The 13,836-nt window shown below is 44.0% G+C and overlaps 1 protein-coding gene across 34 annotated transcripts in view; it reads left to right on the top strand.

Annotated features, from left to right (window-relative positions):
- Positions 1-649: 649 nt before the first annotated feature.
- Positions 650-13,836, top strand: part of MPDZ (multiple PDZ domain crumbs cell polarity complex component) — a 184,785-nt gene continuing 171,598 nt past the window's right edge. For 22 of the 34 annotated variants that reach the window (XM_070052071.1, XM_070052069.1, XM_070052067.1 and 19 more), the window contains exon 1: positions 742-995. The gene's annotated coding sequence lies outside the window, so the exon portion shown is untranslated. Of the gene's footprint in view, positions 996-13,836 lie in introns of all 34 variants that reach the window. The other 12 variants (XM_051845745.2, XM_051845740.2, XM_070052014.1 and 9 more) reach the window with 5 other exon arrangements.

Below are 13,836 nucleotides of genomic sequence, written 5' to 3'. Positions count from 1 at the left end.
TTGCTCCTCTTCCAGTCCAGCTCTCTGCTGTGGCCCAGGAGGGCAGTGGAGCATGGCCCAGGTGCTTGGGCCCTGCGCCTGCATGGGAGACCAGGAGAAGCACCTGGTTCCTGGCTTCCGATCAGCGCGCTTGGGGAGTGAACCAACGGAAGGAAGACCTTTCTCTCTGTCTCTCTCACTGTCTAACTGCCTGTCAAAAAAAGAAAAAAAAAAAGAAAAGAAAAAAAAAGTGAGATTACTCCTCCGGTGCTCGTTACAGAGCGGCGCCACTTCAGCTATCCTGCAGAAGGCACTTCCAGGGCAGTGCATCTAACAACAACGCTGTCAAAAACTACACCTAAAGGCTACTAGTTCTCACAAGTTGCCAGATTCAGCAAACACAAACAAGATTCTCAGTTACAATCGAACTTCAGATGAACAAGTACCTTTTTTTTAGTATAAGTATATCCCAAACATTGCATAGGTCATACTTATACTAAAAAAAAAAATCATTAAAAACAAAAATCCTAATTATCCACTAACTGGGCGCCCCACAGCCTCACAGAGCGCTCATCCTCCGGCCGCCCAGGAGCTAGTTTAAAACCCAGGACCAGCGGGCTGGGCCGCGCCCCCTGATTGGCTGAGGCCGCCCGCCGCCCCGCCGGTCGCCGGCGTCACCGCAGCCCCGGCAGCCCTGGCCCCGCCACCGCCTCCGCGGCAGCCCCGGTCGGCGCAAGTGCGGCGCGCGCCGGGGGAGGGGGCGCGGCGAAGCGGCGGAGCGCGAGGCTGGCGTCTGGCCGCCGGCGGCCGGCCGCGCGGGATTAAGTTTCTCGGTCACGCGTGAGTGTGAGTGTGTGTGTGGGGGTGTGTGTGTGCGCGCGTTTATCCCGAAGCTCCTCGCCGGGCCGTTACTTACGAGGAGAAGAGAGCGTGCGTGGGCGAGGCGAGCCAGCCCGAGTGCTCGGTGATCCCGGCTTCCCCAGCCCTCCGCCCCTCTCGCGTCCGCCGCGAGCCGGGTAAGCGGCGCCGAGGACCCGGCCGGAAGGCCGCAGCGCGCCCCCGCGTCTGCGCGAGCCCCGCCGGGAAGGTGCGCGGCCGCCCGGGGGCTCGGCAGCGGGCGGCGGGGCCGGGTGCGCTCGCCCCACCCCGCGGGGCCCGACGCCGGGGCGCCCCTGTCCCCTAGCTCTTTTTTTTTTTTTTTTTTTTTTTTTTTTAGGGATGGGGTCTGAAGTTTCCTCTGCTACTTGCACGCCGCCTCCTCTCCCCGCGACAATCACCCCCTCCTTTGGCTCTCGCGGAGTCGCAAAGGGTTTCAAAGTTTTTGTTTTCCTTCTCCTGGAGGCCTGGGCGCCTGGGGCGCGGACCGGGCCCTCCGGAGTGCGGGAGCCTGTTGCTCTCCGCTGCTGCGGCTCCCCCGTTACGCAGGGCGGAGCTGTGCCGGGTGGGTAGAGCCCCCAGCCTGGCGTCCCTTGCCTTGGCACCGGGGGACTTCTCCCCACCCCCGAGGCCAGCCCGCAGCTGGGACCCGCCCCCACACCCCGTGGCGCCCGTGGCCTTTCATCAGCTGCCGCTCTGGCTGGGACATTTTTGCACTGGCCTCCCCCTTCATCCCGTCTCCCGCCGGTGGGCGCCTTTGTCTACGACTTCGCAGCGGCGAGATGCCGGACGTTCCTAGGGGAGCCGCGTCTGGGAGATGCTTCTCATCCTGTGGGGCTGTGCTTGGGTCTGGGGTGGTGATGGAGTACATTTTTGCTTGCATTCTTTGCAGAGGAAACACAGGCCCGGCCCTTCCTCCCAGGGATCACATGGAAATGGAAGCCGGGACCGCGGGGGGTGGAGGAGCGGCGGCGCGAGGGTGGGAGGTTGAGTCTGCCGCCGGGCGGGGGGCTCGGGGCTGCGGGACCGGGCGTGTGGAGCTCCTGAAGTGGCTCTGCTGGGGGAGACCATGGCGAGGGGCGCTGCATAGCTTTGTGCCTAGGGGCTGTGGTTGGAGGCTCGGGTTTCATCTGTGTCATCAGATAAGGGAGGCTTCACCAACGTGGAAGGAAAACCGCTCCAGGTTTTTTGGCTGCCAAGAGGGGAAGAAATTGCAGAGTGACCAAATTGTCATTCTGTGCTGGCAGGCAGCTCTTGCCGTACACACCCCTTAGTGCTTCCATAGACAATGCTCTTTTAGGTGTCTTTCTATAGAGTAAATAGCACCTCATCTAAGGACACTGATTCCATTCCAGAGGGCTGTGCTCTGATAACCCGGCTTGGGTTATAATGCTATGAACTTTTGCACGGATCGAATTATCTAAATTTCTGTAATATATGCCTTAGCCCCTGCTAGAACATAGGCGAACGATTGCAATGTAAAACCTAACACACCTGGAAGTTCTGCATCTTGTTGGATGCCACAGTGCCCTTGCATGCCAACTTAGGTAACACTAATTTTGAAGGCCACTTAATTCTCCCCTGCTCTTCTTCCTTTGCTAAAATAAAAAGATTACTCCCAACATGTTACTGGTGGGTCATAGGTGCACTATCTCTCTTAACATGTATTCCTTCGTTTCATCTCCCTTCTCTTGTTTCTGGTTTTCTGTATTCCTGTTCCACACTCCTTCCTTTGATCACTGAAGGCTGATGGGAAGGGTGAGATGTTTAGTGAGGTTGCACAGTGCTCCAAATTTGTGCAACATGGACGAGGCCCCGCCTGACCCTTCAAGACATCTTTGCATTTCAGATGTCTTTTAAATGCAGGTAGTTATTTGGGACTAGGAACTGTTCCCAGAGATCACAGTATCTCTACAAGTTGAAGATGCTCAGAGAGATTCATGGAAGTCTTACAAATGTAGTTTTGCTTTGGTTTAGGCCTGGTCAGGAACTGTCAGTTTTTAGCTGCTAGAGTCAGCAAGTGCTGTTTACAAATGAGGCCCAAGAGGACTCATTGTTTAGAGCTGGGATTAAGGGATTTAGAAGCTGGCTTGGGAGATAGCTGTCCTGAGCTAGAGGCAGATTATTTTCTCCAGATTACTTCCCAAATCTGACACATAGGTTTGACTCTCTTGAGTTGAGTTGTAGGTGGGCTCCATTCTGTGTATTTATAATATGCATGAAGTACTCTATGATTCTCATAAAATGTTTTGAGGCAAAGTTGATGCACTGGGCTGGAAATGCCCCCAAATAAAGTAGAGCAAACCACACCTCTGCCAGAGAGATCCTACACTTTAAAGGGAAGGAGTAGACAACTTCCCAGACTGCTTCCTGGTGCATGTGCAGGGGTGAAGTTCCCAGGTATATGCACTTTTAACCATAGGCATTTGGCTTAAAGTAGGATTTCATTTGATAAAATTGTTGCATTGTTCCCTATGTTATCAGCTTCATTTAAACGAGAAAGGTATTAATTTTCTCTTGGAAATTAGTGTTGTGCATGAGAGAATTTATGTAAACATAATTGGGAAATTATATTTAATCTGGTAAAATTGATAGTGTGATGAAAAATTTTAGTAGACTTCCATGTAAGGGAATAGGAAAGATAAGGAGATAAAGTATCAATGCTAAGCTATCCACTGCCTTCATGTGGAGGTAGTTATTCCTTCAGGGATAGTAATAGATGGATCAGGAGGTAAATGTATTGGGTTAGGCACTGGGGAGAACACTGAGTAAATAGAAGATACTGCTCCTGAGGTATATTCTCTTAGTTGGAAAAATAGATACAAAGCATAGAATTTTTTAATACACAGTAAAAGTTACAGGGATTCTAAGAAAGCAGATCAGCATAGGATTGCTTGTTGGTCTCAGTGAGGCTCTTAAGCAAGAAACAGAACAGGTTTTTGTCTTTCAGTAGGGGGGGAGTGAAAGGTATTTTGTTATGAAGTCCACTTAGGTCTGTGGTTTTGCATTGAGAAGGGACATGGTAGGATAGGCTGGAGAACTTCTGGCCTGCAGGCCAAATAAAGCCCCCTGAAATCATCTGGTCTGGCCCTACCAAGGCAATCTCTGGCAGGGCAGCCCCTGCAATTTGATGAATCTACAGCAGGCCAGTTTTTAATATGATGACTATGTATGACCTGTGAATGGCATTATGAATATCTGAATGGCCCTTGGCAAAAAAAAAAAAAAAAAAAAAAGTTCCCCACCCCTGGTAGAAGAGACTGGCAAAATAAGTGGGCAGGGGGACCTAGAGTGGATATCCATACATACCTGTATAGAGCAGAACAATGAGTTTGTACTGAGAGGAGACATTTGGCTGGGAAAGAGTACAAGAGAGCAGTGAAATACAAGGGGTCTTCAGAAAGTTCATGGAAATATGTGTATGAGAAAACTAGGCATGGATTTCAACATATAAAAAAGATTCATTTATTTGAAAAGCAAAGTGACAGAGGGGGAAGAAGGAGAGAGAGAGAAGGCTTCCATCATTCCATCTGCTGGTTCACTCCCCCAGATGTTTTTAACTGCTGGGGTGGGCCAGGCTGAAGTCAAGAGCCTGGCACTCTATCCATGTCTCCATCAGTGGCAGGTACTCAAGTATTTGAGGAATCTCCTGTTGCCTCCCACGGTGCACATTAGCAGGAAGCTGATTCAGAAGCAGAATATCCAGGACAAAAACTGGCATTCTAGTATGGGATGTGTGTGCCCCAAGTGGTGGCTTAACCCACTGCAGCATAATGGTTGCCCTGGATTATCTTTTATTTATCCATGAACTTTTTGAAGTACCTGTGTAAAGACTGAGGTTTGGTTTTATTCTCTTGGAAATTCCAACTTTCCCATCACATGTTCCTCATTTCCATTGGAAACCTCCATGGAGGCAAGCAACTTAGGCATCCATATTTCTACCCACAAGCCCACCAAGTCTCTTCAAAGCCATGCAGGCTTTTTCCAGCACACACCTCAAAATCTTTAGGCTCCCTCCCATCATCCAGTTCCAAAGCCACTTCCACATTTGTAGCTACTTGCTACTGCAGCATTTCATTTCCTTCTGTCAAATTCTGTATTTATTTGCTGGGGCTGAGCTAGCAAAGTACCATAGAGTGGGTGACTGAGACAGCAGAAATGTGTTTCCTTACAGTTCTGGAAATTGGAAGTTGAAAGCAAGCTATTTGTGCGGTGGGTTGGGTTCCTATGGAGGCCTTTTCGTGGCTTGTGGATGCACTGTCTTCCTGTGTCTTCACCCTCCGTGATTATTTGTGGCTTGACTTACTCTGAGGAAGAAATTTGGAGAAGTGGGAGCCAGTGGTTAGAAGATCTCTTTCTTCTTAAGGCTCATTCCAATGACCTCATTTAATCTTGATTACTTTAAAGAGCCTATCCAAATACAGTCACTTTCTGACATACTGGTGATTAGGACTTTACATGAATTTGAGGGCATACAACTCAACCCAAAACAAAGTTCTTAGACCTGGCTGTCATCTGGTTAAACCTGAAGAATGGACTGACTGAGGGTAAGGCAAGGTCACATAGGAGCCTATTGTGGTAGTCTAAGCATTGTTGTGATAATTTGATGTTTGGGAAGAAAGGGAAACTGCTATTTGAGTAAAAGGCATTTTATCACTGGCACAGGGCCATGTGTTTTCTTGCTCTCCTCTTCACTGGGAAATTGTGCCTCTTAGAGCCCTTCCATTTTATAGATGTTGCATTGGTTTTCTTTGTGAGTGTTTCACAAGAACATGTATTTTCTCATCATAACCTATCTCAGAAAAAAAAATAGTAAAACATAAATTTGCCCAAGATAAACTGTTAGCATTGTAAATATCTCATGATTTTTGAGTTTGATTTAAACAACAAAATTTATTCTTTAGATTCCATTGTTCTAAAATCTATGTCCATTGAATGGTTTGTGGGCTAACTTTGGCATAATGTTTTTCACCCAGAGAACAGACTAAAAATGAAATTTACATTATAAACAACAAAACAACCAATTTTTTGGTAGATGTTGAAATTATGTTTTTCGAATAAGAGAAATTTTAAAGTCATTCTTCCAACTTTGATGAGTTTTAACTAAAAAGTAATATAAAAACTTAAATTCTTCTGTTGCCTTCTTCCTGCCTCTCTGCCCCATGGTGGTTTGTTTGGTTTCATGAATTCTTATCTTTATCTTCTCTTTAGTTTTATTTATATCTGCAAAAGCAACATTCATTGTTATTTTCATGTAAACCACTTTACCTACAGATCTGGGGTGCTATAAATAAATGCATGAGGGTGCTATAAATAAATGTAGGAAACATTTGTAAGAAAGGAAACAAACAGAAACATAAGCTATAAAAACAAACAAAACAACTCAAGGAAAACCTTTTTAAATTGTGTTAATTAAATTTTGGTAGTTTGAGTAATTGTGGAATACTTTACCATTTCCTCTGTTGCTTATATTTTATTTTATTTTTTAATGTTATTTATTTTCTTCTACTCAGAAAATTGGGGGAGGGGTAAGGGGCAGGGAGAGAGATCTTCCAATCATAGGGCGGTTCACTCCATAAACACCCCCAACATCTGAAGCTGACAGGCCAGGAGCCTGGAGCCTGGAACTCCATTTGGGTCTCCCATGTGGGTCGCATCAGTACAAGCACGTGGGCCCTACTGTGCTGCCTGCCAGGGCGTTAACAGAAGTGGAGGAAACAAGGCTTGAACTGGCACTGCAATATAGAATGCTGCCATCACAAGTGGTAGTTAATTTGCAAAACACCTGCCCCTATTGCTTATATTTTAAAATTATCTGGAGGGCTGGGCGTTGTGGGACAGCCTGCCACTTGGAACACTCACATCCCCGATCAGAATGCCAGTTCAAATATTATTTCCTACACTTCTGGTTCAGCTTCTTGTTAATTCACCTGGGAGGCAGCAGATGATGGCCCAAGTGCTTGGTTCCTGTCACCCTCGTGGGAGACCCAGATAGTTCCAGGGTCCTGGCTTAAGCCTGTCCCAGCCCTGGCTGTTGTGGGTATTTGGAGAGTGAACCAGCAGGTAAAAGACCTCTTTTTCTGTCTCTCATTGTTGCTTTATCTTTGAAATTAAAAAAGAAAAAGTTAAAAAAAAATTATGGGGATTGGCATTATGGCTCAACAGATTAAGCTGCCACTGTGATGCAGGCATTTCATATTGAAGTGCCATTTGGAATCTTAGTTGCTCTGCTTCCAATCCAGCTCCCTGCTGATGTACCTGGGAGAGCGACAGATGATGTCCCAAGTGCTTTGGCCCCTTCTCCACACTTTGGGGACCTCGCTAGATTTCCTGGATCCTGGCTTTGGTCTGGCCCAGCCCTGGCTATTGTGGGTATTTGGGGAGGTGGAAGCCAGTGGATAGAAGATCTCTGTGTCTCTGTCTCTCCTTCTGTCTTGTCACTCTACCTTTCAATTAAAATAAACCTTAAAAAGAAGATAAATAAATAGTAAAATGCATAATTGTTTCTTTTAACAATTGCTTTTGATGATGCAAATAGGACAGTTAAAACATGGATGACATGGACAAGAGCAAGGAGGGAAAAACATTTGCCTATATTTCTGTTACCCAGGTAGTAATACCCTACCCTCCCAGAAAAACCACATAGTCCGGAAATGAGGATACTTAAATTGTTTGGATCAACAACAATAAGTAGAGCTGTTGACTAACAGGTCTCACCAATTGCATTTTTAACTCAGTGAAGCTAAACTGATCTGTGCTGATTAAAATTTCGTTCATTTTGAATTGACACTAAGCTTTTGTTTGAACCAATGTTTCTTGACATTTTTGAGGAGGCATTATACGATTAACTACCAGGTAGCACACAGGACACTAGTGGAGAATGAATTCTAAAAATCTTGATCTCTGCTTAAAATTAGATGTTAAGTAGTCATATTGTTAATTTAAGGGTAACTTTATGTTGTACAATCAGGTTGCCCCTAGGATGCCTACAAAAAAATGGTCATGGGATATCTGTCCTTCTATATTCCTAAGTCAGCACTAACCTAGCAAAACCATGAAGATAGATGAACAGTTATTCTGCAAAATCCATTTCTTTGTGTACAAGGTTCACCCAGCTTCTTTTGTTCCTGCTAGGCCTCTGTGTTAATCCATTTGGGCTGTGACAACATAATATACCATATGCTGAGTGGTTTATAAACAACAGAAACTTACTTCTCACAGTCTGGAAGCGGGGGAATACGAGATGAAGATGCCAGCAGATGCACTGCTTGGTGAGGCAGTCGTTCCCTTGTTCATAGACAGTGCCTTCTTGCTGTTTCCTCAGATAGTCGAAGGGGAAAGGCAGCTCTCTGGGGCCTCCTTTATAAGGACACTGATCCTGTCCCAGAGGGCTTTGCTCTGATGACCTAATCCCCTCCCACAGGCCCCACCTCCTGAACTCACCTTGGGGAAGTCAAGGCTTCTTTATTTGAATATTGGGGGAACACAAACAGACTGGGATAGGTTCCGCTTTGTCTAAAATATTATTAGTTAATAAGGCTTAGGAATCTTTTTGCCTCATAAAGCTTTCTATTCCTTTTCCCCGAGTCACCCAGGGGTATTTCATTTTAATAAATCAGATGTGGGAGAAGGTGTTTGGCCTAGTGGTACCACACCCCATTCCAAGTACCTGGGTTTGAGTACTGACTCCACTACCTAGTCCAGCTTCCTACTGTTGTGTACCCCAGGAGGCAGCAGGTGATGGTCTGGTAGCTGGGTCCCTGCTCCCAGCTTTGTCCTGACCCTTGGGGGCTTTGAGGGAGTAAACCAGTGATTAGGATCTCTGTTTCTCTCAGTCTTTGTCTCACAAATCACAGTTAATAAAAAAAATTAAAAATGTTGGGCAGCATTCATTTTTATACGTTAGCACCGAAGGTTTGGGTTGAGATGTGTCTCAGGGCCAATACTGTGGTTTTATGGTTTAAGCTACCACTTGGGCAGTTTTCATCCCATATCAGAGTGCTGGTTCAGGTTCTGGCTGCTCTTGTTTCCAGTCCAATTCCGTGCTAATGCACCTGAGAAAGCAATGAAAAGATGGCTCATGTACTTGGACCCCTGCCACCCGCGTGGGAGACTGGGATGGAGCTTCTGGCTTCTGTCTGACCAAGATCCAGCTCTTACAAGCCAAGAGTGAACCAGCAGATGGAAGATCTCTGTCTCCGACTCTGTCTCTCCTTCTCTCTGTTGCTCTACCTTTCAAATAAATAAATAAACAGAAAAATAATTAAATCTTTTTTTAAAAAAGAACTAAATGGTTTCAAACAGGGTTCAATGAAGTGTTGCCACCCCCCCTTCCACATTCACTGTTTTCTTGGGGATGGTAAATGTTGTAATCCTATGCCATTTTGGAAAATTATAGCATTGGAATGTCTATTCTGATATAACTGGCTGAATTATATTCAATTGGATCAGGCCACGTACAAAGTATTTTTAGAACTGTTTTGTGGCTGAAGTAGGAAAACAAAAGAAGAAAAGACTCCTAGGCTTGGATTATTGCTCCCTGGCTAGCTCCACTAAGTTCAGCAAACATATGCTGGGTGCTAAATTGAGGATGTTCAGGCTCCACCCTTTCTCCAGAAAAGGGGGTGGGGTGAGTGTTTGACTATATACCTTATAATATCCAATAAACTGCACATACTGAACGTATACAACTTTTTTTTTCATTTTGGCTCTTGTGGAACCATCTCCAACAATCAGGCTAGTGAATATATATATGATCCTTCAAAGTTTCCTTGTGTTCTTTTGTACTCCTTTCCTGCCTCCTCATCTCTCATCTACAAATTATTAGTGACTGCTTTCTGTTGCCATAGATTAGTTTTCATTCTCTAGAGATTTATAGAAATGGAATCAACCCAGTATGTCCTCTTTTTCTGACTTCCTTCACTTTGTGATTGAGATTCAGTCATTTTACCTGTATTTGTAGTTTGTACTGTTGATTGCTGGGTACTGCTCCATTGTGGGGAGCAACTTGGACTAGACTGTTACTGGAATTAAGACTTATTCTATGCATCTGCTCTCCCACAATATGGCGCTGGGAGAGGAGTAAACAGCTTCTACGCAGCTGCCTCTCGCCAACTTGAGTGATGACCTGCAGGAGCTGATCCTGCTCCTAATTGGAGGAGAGCAGCGTACTCGGCGTGTGGGTAGCAGAGTTGGGATTGGTGGAGAGGACTATAAAGGAGGAGAGAGACAACATACACGAGGAACATCTATCTGAAGGAACACCTGAGCAGCCCCCAAGAGAGCCGGCCGGCGGTGTGCCGCTCCCCCGCAGAAGTGGGGAAAGTGGCAGGGGGAACCGCCCTTCCACAGAGGTGGAAGGGACGGTAGCTAACCTGGGAAGAACCAGCAGCAAACCCGGGGAGGGCCGAGCAGACAAAAGAACAGCGCAGGGTCCTGTGTCATTCCTCCACGAAGAGGGGGAGCGACACTCCATTGTATGAGTAAACCGATAAGGAGGATTTTAAAAAATAGTTTAGAACTCTTCATTACTGTGTCTGTTGTCATGTAGTAAGTTCCTTATTCATTCTTTTTTTTTTTTAAAGATTTATTTATTTATTTGAAAGAGGTACAGAGAGAGAGGAGAGGCAGAGAGAGGAGATGGTTCACTCCCCAGATGGCCGCAACAGCCAGAGCTGTGCCTATCCAAAGCCAGGAGCCAGGAGCTTCTTCTGGGTCCCCCACCTGGGTGCAGGGGCCCAAGGACTTGGGCCATCTTCCACTGCTTTCCCAGGCCATAGCAGAGAGCCGGGTTGGAAGAGGAGAAGCCAGGACTAGAACTGGCGCCCACATAGGAAGCCAGTGCTTCAGGCCAGAGCGTTAACCCAGTGTGCCACAGCGTGGGCCCCCTTATTCATTCTTGATTGTGGGAGGCTGGGACTTTATCCTCAGGTTCTATAGGTGAGGCAGTGAAACTGACAGAAGATAGATTAACAGGAGAAAAGGGTATACAAGTTTAACTCACGTGCTTAATTTTCCACACATAAAGGCTACAAAGAAAAGAAGTGAAAACCCAAAGTGGTTGGACCTGGGAACATATATACCATTTTCACCAAAAGAGTGAGTTTCTCTTGCTAGTATGAGAGAGGGGAACATCTTTACCAGTGGAATTTCAAGTCACATTTGTAAAGTGTCACAAAGTAAAACTTAGGCCTCACTTTATGCAGAGCAGGTGAGAACAGAGAACATTCTAGTGTCTTATGCTTCCTGATTGCTTTTAGCTTAAAATAATCCTGCCAAAGAGGTGTATCATGGAGCAGCATATTCTGACCCTCTGCAATTTCAGCTGTATGTGTTAGACTTTTGTGTTTGACAGTGTTGCTCAGATTTCTTAAATTCATGCTCCTTTTGGATAAGCGTAGACTTTAAATGCCCAAATGTAATGTTTCTTGAAATTTCAAAGTATATAAATCAGTAGCTTAAAAAATACTGCTGGTAATTGTAAAATAAAATAATTTTAAAAATCATTAAGTTAAAAAAGCCAGGAGAGTATCAAGGCTTTGCATATCCCCCTGCATCCTACCTCATGAGGAGCTAAGCACAGTGGTCTGTTTCAGTGTTGAACCCAATGCACTATTTTCAGACTGCTTGTGAAATTCTTCTCACTCACTTGCATGTCTTTAGCGGTTCTTATCATTTTGATAGGTTTAGCTGTCATTCCTATGACAAACTTATATTATGCTCATACAGTGAGTTGGATAACAAAGGAGTCATTGGTTTCTGAATTATCCAGAGAATTTGCTATTCTGTATGTGTTACACAACTAAGATCATCATCAAGCATACCAAGAATTGAGAGGGGATTATCTGGAAGCCTCGATTAGTCTAGAACAGCCCTGTCCGTAGAAATATCATGTGAACTATACATGTGATTTTAAATTGCTTAGTAGCTCCAGTAAAGAAAAAAGCTAGAATAGGTGAAAATAATTTGAATAATTTAACTTAGCCCAGTTTCTCCAAAATATCATTTAATTATGGAATCAATGTAAAAATTATTGATGAGGCATTTATTTTTCTTGAAAAGAAAGTCTTGGAAGTCTGCTGTGTATTTTACACTCACAGGAAGCCTTAAGGGCACAAGAAGTTAAGAAGAGATGCCTTTATTTTATTGCAAAAACACATTCTGTTTGCTGGAACCAGTCACCCTTTTTGGGGCCAGTTTTAAGGCTTAAATGTTTGTTTCCACTTTCTGGTCACTTAATTGAAATTAAGTGGAAAACAACAAAAAATAACACCATTTAAAGCAGATGTGTGTTCTGGATTGTTACAAAGTAAAAATTGGTTTATGAGCTTAATATTAACATCTAGTCCTTTGAGTACCATAGTAAAATACAGTTAATGAATGTACTTAAATAGTAGATGAGTTAATTACGAAGCAAATAGTCATGTTTATCGAAAGAGAATAAGACCTTTAAAATGTTTTCAGAGACAAAATACCAGTTGTTGGGATGGCCCTAGTGAGTCCTATGGAATTACACTAAATAGTTTAGCTTGTTAAATTATCTGTGAATTAGTAATTAGGGGATTGAATAGGTCCGTGCTTATTTGTCTTACATGGCTAAGGTTCATGTTCAAATACATTCATATTAATTTGGATTTCTTTATGCCATTTTCCCTTATCTGGACTACTTGGAATCTTGCCAAGAAGTATAATGGCATTTCTAGCTCACTTTTCTCTGGGTTTTCTCAGCAATGTAAGCTAGCACTGTCAGTCAGCAGATTTAGGCCACAACATCTCCTTGTTATAAGAGGAATACTGAATTTTCTCCAACAATTCTTTAGTTCAGATTGTAAAACAAAACAAAACAATACAAAAACAAAACCCACTGCTTTTATTATTGTGGGTAAATTTTATGTTCTTTTTGGGTGTATGCAAGTTCAATTAGCAGAAGATCCAGAGGAAAATATATTTTGATTTAGTGTGAAGGTGAATTAGAGAGTGTCATGGCAGATTTTATAATTTTTGGATATATTCCCTTCTGTAATATATCATAATATATGGATATCTCTTCATCTTGGATTTGGCAAGAATTGCTTTGATTCCTTAGGGTTCTTGATTTACTTCACAGATGATTGATTGATGTCAATTTAAAGTACTTTCATCTTCCTCTATATTTAATTTGATTTGATTTAATGTAAGTCATTTGTTTTCACATTGGTAAAGGAAAAAAGTGATATCAAACTATCCCAGTTTAGTATCATGTAAATATATAAGCCTAATTTTTTGGCTGCAGTAGATGTTTTATGATAACACATACAAAAAGTATTTGTAACATTTTACCATTAAACTATTTAATTTAAAAAATTATTTGAGAGGTACAGACACACACACACACACATACACGAGAGTACGGAGAGGGGTAGGGGTCTCCCAAGTGTGTGTCAAGAACCTAGCTACTTAACTTATCACTGCTTCTGCCCAGGTCTGCATTAGCAGGAAGCTGAATCAGGAGTTGGTGCCAGGAATTGAGCTCAGATACTCCAGTGTGGGATGTGGTTGTCTTAACTGTTAGGGCAAATGGCAGCCCCAACATAGTATTACATTTAAAGATTTATTTTTGTGAAAGGCAGAGTGGCTGAGAGAGAGAGAGTGAGAGAGAGATGCAATCTACATCCTCTGATTTACTCCCCTAAATGTTTGCAACAGTTGGGGCTGGGCCAGGCCAAAGCCTGGAGTCTGGAACTCCATTTTTCCATTTTGGTCTCCCGTGTGGGTTACAGGGACACAAGTATTTGGGCCATCATTTGCTACTTTTCCAGGTGCATTAGCTGGTAGCTGGATTGAAAGTGGAATAGCTGAGACCCAAACCAGCATTCTAATACAGGATGTGGGTGTCCCCAGCAGCAGCCTAACACACTGTGCCACAATGTTGGTCCCACACCAATGTGTTGTTAAGTGTTCACATTTTCTCTCTTTTTATTCTGTACCATCTTCTTAATTAAT

This window comes from Oryctolagus cuniculus, chromosome 1 (assembly GCF_964237555.1).
Source record: "Oryctolagus cuniculus chromosome 1, mOryCun1.1, whole genome shotgun sequence".
Taxonomy (NCBI): Eukaryota; Metazoa; Chordata; class Mammalia; order Lagomorpha; family Leporidae; genus Oryctolagus; species Oryctolagus cuniculus.
The sequence above is the reverse complement of the archived record's forward strand: the minus strand, read 5'-3'. Positions and strand labels throughout refer to the sequence as shown.